Source organism: Coptis chinensis, chromosome 5 (assembly GCF_015680905.1).
Source record: "Coptis chinensis isolate HL-2020 chromosome 5, ASM1568090v1, whole genome shotgun sequence".
NCBI lineage: Eukaryota > Viridiplantae > Streptophyta > Magnoliopsida > Ranunculales > Ranunculaceae > Coptis > Coptis chinensis.
The window spans coordinates 42,653,612-42,658,928 of record NC_141460.1 but is presented as its reverse complement, the minus strand read 5'-3'; the positions used below and the strand labels follow the sequence as shown (position 1 = coordinate 42,658,928).

General features: G+C 37.5%; 1 long non-coding RNA gene and 1 pseudogene across 1 annotated transcript; both read left to right on the top strand.

Annotated features, from left to right (window-relative positions):
• The first annotated feature begins 961 nt into the window (after positions 1 to 961).
• On the top strand, positions 962 to 2,109 carry LOC147497560 (uncharacterized). The gene is made up of 2 exons (XR_015195142.1): positions 962 to 1,186; positions 1,620 to 2,109. It is a non-coding gene; the product is annotated as an uncharacterized LOC147497560 (long non-coding RNA).
• Positions 2,110 to 3,597: 1,488 nt separating this feature from the next.
• Positions 3,598 to 5,024, top strand: LOC147497559 (beta-glucuronosyltransferase GlcAT14B pseudogene; annotated as a pseudogene).
• Positions 5,025 to 5,317: the final 293 nt, after the last annotated feature.

The following is a 5,317-nucleotide window of genomic DNA, read 5'->3' as shown; positions in this document are numbered from 1 at the left end:
CAGGTTTATATTTATGAAATGTCAAAAATACAAAGGAGATGCTGCCGAAATTTTACTATAAAAACCACGTGTCATAGGTTTGTAATTGTTTGAGTTTTGGGGCGTTCCATATTTGCTTGTTCCAAAACTAGAAAAGAGTCTAGAGGTGAATACAATCGTTCATTGTTTCACTTCTAAATTGTCAATTTCTTCTTCTCTTCAGTATATATAGTATTTCCTACTCACTCTATTTAACGAATTTAAAACAGATAATTACATACTTCTTCGATGAAGTTTCCTCAGGGCTTGGGATTTATGATAATGACCTTGACATTGGCGAACGAGGTCGGGGTTTCTGGAAGAGTTATGATTGTCAACAATGTTATCTGTACTTTTGCTACTTTTTTTTGTACTTGGCGTACTTTTGTGGGTGCTCTTTTTGGTACTGTTTTGATGTCCTCATTCAAACCACTTGTGGGAGTCTGATTATGTATCTGTTTCTCATATTGTTCTTATTTCATTTGGCTTAATTGATGTTCTTCTATGTTTAAGTCCATTTAGATGAATGAGTCTAGAACATATGTGCAAATCACTACCCGATTTATTGAATGAGAATTGTCTTTGCAGCCTTTTAACATGATCCAAAACATTGGAAAGTCATCAAATAATGGGGAGGTTCTATCCAAATCACCCCTCAGGTGGTTCAAGTTAGTGTGATGTCGAGTTTCTCAGCCTAATAATCATTCTTGACCATAAATAGAACAATAGCCAGTATAATAGAATCAAACGGGGGAGGGGGGTGTGTTCAAGTTCAGGCTGCTTCTACAGAGTTAGCGTCGCAGGCGACTCTATCAGTGCCGTACGGCACGGGCATACCCTAGTATTATATAAGTTCCATGATTAAGTTATTATTAAACTAAAGACTGCATATCCTGTACTCCCGTTTGTTTTAGTTATAAATTAGTATGTAACAATCGTTGCACATGACCTGTTTTCTACTATTGAGCTCACTGATTTTTTTAGTCAAACAGCTTGGGCATCTTGAGTTTCACACTTTCTTTTTCCCTTTCCAAAACGGATGGTCAACCATAATCGTTTTCAATTTCTTACAATTGGTGTTTCGACTTTTGACCATTTGACTAGTTACCAAATTTCAATTTCCCACTCTGCTTGAATGGTTTTTCTGATCAAGCACACAGCTTTATTGGTAAGTGCTAACATTATGTTTTCATATTTTAAGCAATTTTGTTATGCATTTTGCAAAAATAAAACTAGAAATCCACATGTACAGTATTATTTATTTTTAAAATTGATAACAGGAAAACAGATTCCTGAACCTGTCTCCATCTCTCCATGCGATTCATTAACATTAGAAAATAAAGAATTGTTTGAAAAATTAAAATTTTGTAATTGTTGCAATGGAATCAATTACTTTAGAAAAAAAATTTGTATAGTTTCACAAAATGTTCAAAAATGTTTTGAATATTTTAGAACTCTAATACGAGTCTGCGAGTTTGACATTGGTGTTTGGTAAATCTTGAAATTTTTAACTTTTGTGAAGTTCGTGGTTATACGGGCTTCTTCATTATACCGTAGTTGGAAGTCTAGATTCGGTTGTATTTTTGCATGTACATTTACAGGTAACCTTGAGGAACGGAAGCACGGAGCCAAGTGTTTTAGTTATAAGTAATCCCGGGAGTAGAGGATCTGCACGTGCGACCATCAAATGGAATCATTCTTGATTTTTGAGTAAACAAAAGGCTTGTAATGTTTCAAGGTCCCTGACCTCTGGATCTTGCCCCGTTTCCCAATTTCGAGGATTTGATCAATGGTGAAATGCCTTGTCTCACGCTCAAAACTTTGGGATGCTAGGACTCGATCGAAAGCAAATAAAACGGAAGTGCCCGCAGAGTTCTGATGTCATGTTTCCAATGAGAAAAAAAGTCAATATCGGGAATTGTACCCTTTCTTTTGGTTCCTTTTGAACATCTGCCATTTTTAGGTTCTTTTTTGCATGTGTCATACGTGATACAGTGCGAGAAGGTGAAATAGGGAGAGCAGCATGTGAAATGTGATATGATGATCAGCATAATTCATAAACATTTACTGGTAAACAAAATTTGACGTGAATGATTCATGAAGCATTGAAAACAATTTTGGTAAACGGAAAGACTCATTGGAACGGGACATTTTCGAGTTGGAGACTCAAGACTGTTATGACCTAATTTTTTCTCCTCTCTGTTATGAGTTCCTCTCTACTTTTTCACTCTCCTTTCTATTAGGTTTTTTCTTCTATTTTATACTTACTCTTCTGCTCTCTATGCCTAACCCTTGATCTTACTTTCTTCTATCTACTTTTGTTCTCCTATGTGTCCTCTAATATGTGGCATATCTGTCCACCGCCTAGCCAATTATTCGATATCTTCTGCTCTATGGTTTCTGGATACTCCTCCTCTGTGGACTTCGTCCTAACAGCCCATTCATTCCTCCGAACCTATATGAAGCCTATTATGCTCAAACTAGACCGTCCTAACAACCCATTTATTTATCCGGACCTATAAAACCCATTAGACTCAAACTGGGCCGTAACAGTTGCTCCCTCTTGATATCATAGACTTAAGTTAGTCCGTGGTGCCAAGAAGCTCACCTATTTTCCTTTTATATTTGGAAACTTCAATATATCAAAACTCACCAAATATCATTTAACTCATTCTGCTAAGTTTACCAAGTTTATTTTGGCATCCAACTAATTGATATAGATATGCAATATCAATAACACCCTGTTAGAAAAATGAATTTGCACAAATCTATTGAGATATGAATGAGTAATTTGTCTCCCAAGTTATCCCACTTGAAATGAAATAGATTTATCTTGAAACAGTACGTAAAGTGAGAAAAACCTTTTCGAAAGGGTGCACTGGTTCGAAACAGTGCATTATATTGAAAATGTGCGACCTTTCGAAATGTGCACTGGTTCGAAACAGTGCATTATGTTGAAACGGTGTGACCTTTCGAAATAGACACTGGTTCGAAACAGTGCTTTATGTTGAAATGATATGTCCTTTCGAAACATGTGACTTTTCAAAGAGTTGCTTACTTTTTCCTAAAAGTCACTGTGTTGTTTCGAAGAGGCACTACTTACCTATAAATAGTGGATGGATTTGGAGAGAAAGACACTATATCACACAGAGTTCTAATCTTTCTCTTTTCTCCCTGTTCTTAGTCAAATACTATGTTGTGTTTGCTGATTCTGTAGAATTGAAGTGCTAACTTTCTATAAAAGGAAATCCGTTCTATCTTGGGAGACAATTTCCCATCAACCTTCAAGTACCGTGAGAGGGAAAATTTGTCTTAAGGACATAGTGATCATCATAAGTTCATTCATTGAACTAAAATGTTTGTTTGTTTGTTGAATTAAAAGTTTGTTCATGATATATTTGTTATATCAATTTGATTTCTTGTTTACTTGACAATAAGTATATTTTTGGAATAAGTTTCCTAAACACCCAACTTGCTCGGTCAATTAGTCTACTATCCAAGGACAGATCCGCGTTATGAGTCATACCCAAATTGAAATTTTGCGAGTCCTATCTACGTAGGCACTCCATAGTTATAAACATGGTCACTACATGCCCACATACCTTGCTAGTTGCTACTATACAACATTTCTGTGAAGCATTAGATCAGTCACATCCTGTTGTGCATGTAGTTTGCGACCTTCCTATAGTCTGAGATCGGGAATAAGTTCTTGATCTCATAATGAAGTTCCTTTCAGCTCTGACTCCTCTAATGATGGTGTGCAAGAGACTGAAGCCTCTCATGTTCCTGCGACTGAAAAGGGTGTAACCAAGCAGTCCGCGGAGTAGCTTGGAAAATCAAAAGTAGTGGCCACAGAAAACACTCAATTTCCCTTCTTTGTCTCATTCAGTGGCCGCCCACTGACTTTTGTGGACTCCGCTCTGGACAATTCTTTTGTTATCGAAGTGAACTGAACTCATAAACAATTCTTCTCATTTTTAGTTTGTACATAACAGAACCAACCAAAAGTTCTTCTCATCATCATCTCTGTAGAAACTAGAAAGTACTGATCAGTTATCTGGCCCATCATAAATTGTCTAATGGGTTGAAAATGTTGGATCAGGTTCAGCTTAGATGATGCTTTATGGTCCCTTTGTAGAGTTTTGTATATGGGGCTGGGACAACCTTCCAAGGATAGTACTGATGTACTACGCCAACTTCCTATCCTCACCTGAGGGGTACTTCCATACTGTCATTTGCAATGCTAATGAATTTTGCAACACAACTGTAAGCCATGACTTCCACTACATATCTTGGGACAACCCTCCCAAGCAGCATCGATCCCCGCTTCCTTACTGTCAATGACTACCAAAGGATGATTGAGAGCAATGCGCCTTTTGCAAGGAAATTTGGATGTAATGAAATCGTACTTGACAAGATCGACTCAGAGCTTTTGGATCGTGCTCCTAATGGCTTTGTACCTGGTGGATAGATGGTTTACTAATGGAGATACAAAGATGAGTTCCCCAAACTTAACTGAGCTTAAGCCTGGGCCTGGTGCAGAAAGGATACAGCGTCTTATCATGGATTTGTTGTCAGCAAAGGACATCGATGCAAAGTCGTGCACTTGAAGGGCTGGAACGTACAACCAGCAATAGATATTTAATTTATTTAATGTATAATGTAACAATTGATGCTGAAGAGGCTTTTCTATTCAATATATTGGAAGGCTGATGAATGCTACTCTTAACATGGTATGGAGGAGGGCAAATGGCTTGATGAGTAGTGACAAAAGGTACCTTCATCGAAGTGAATGCAATTATCTCCTGCTGAACTAGCTAATTAGTTTACTTATTGCTCCCAAGAAGTTTCTGTGTGCCTTTTTAATGCACACTGGCCTATATGTCCTGTACTCATCACTTCTTCAGTACAATATGAACAAATAAGTATTGTTTCTAGAAACTCTAGTTATCTAATGAAGGGATATATATCTTGCACTTTTTTATTCGCTTGTGTGTTTTTGCTTCATGTTGTTGCCTCAGCAATGTTTCAAGGTGCCCATCTCCCGCTAGATCTTGCTCATGCCCGTGAAGGGTTCTTTGCCCGCACATCGTGCTTCTTTCGTTCAGAGTTTGGAAAAGGTATCTTTCTACTCTAATCACCACACATTCGTTTGAATCGCTTCCTTTCCATGTATTGCTAGTTTATCACAATTTCCCTTTCAGATGTGACTTAGGATGTTGTTCGATCACCTAATTATCTGGGATATCAACTCCTCTCTTAGCGAAACTTCAAAACTAAAGACTAAACTCTATGGGAC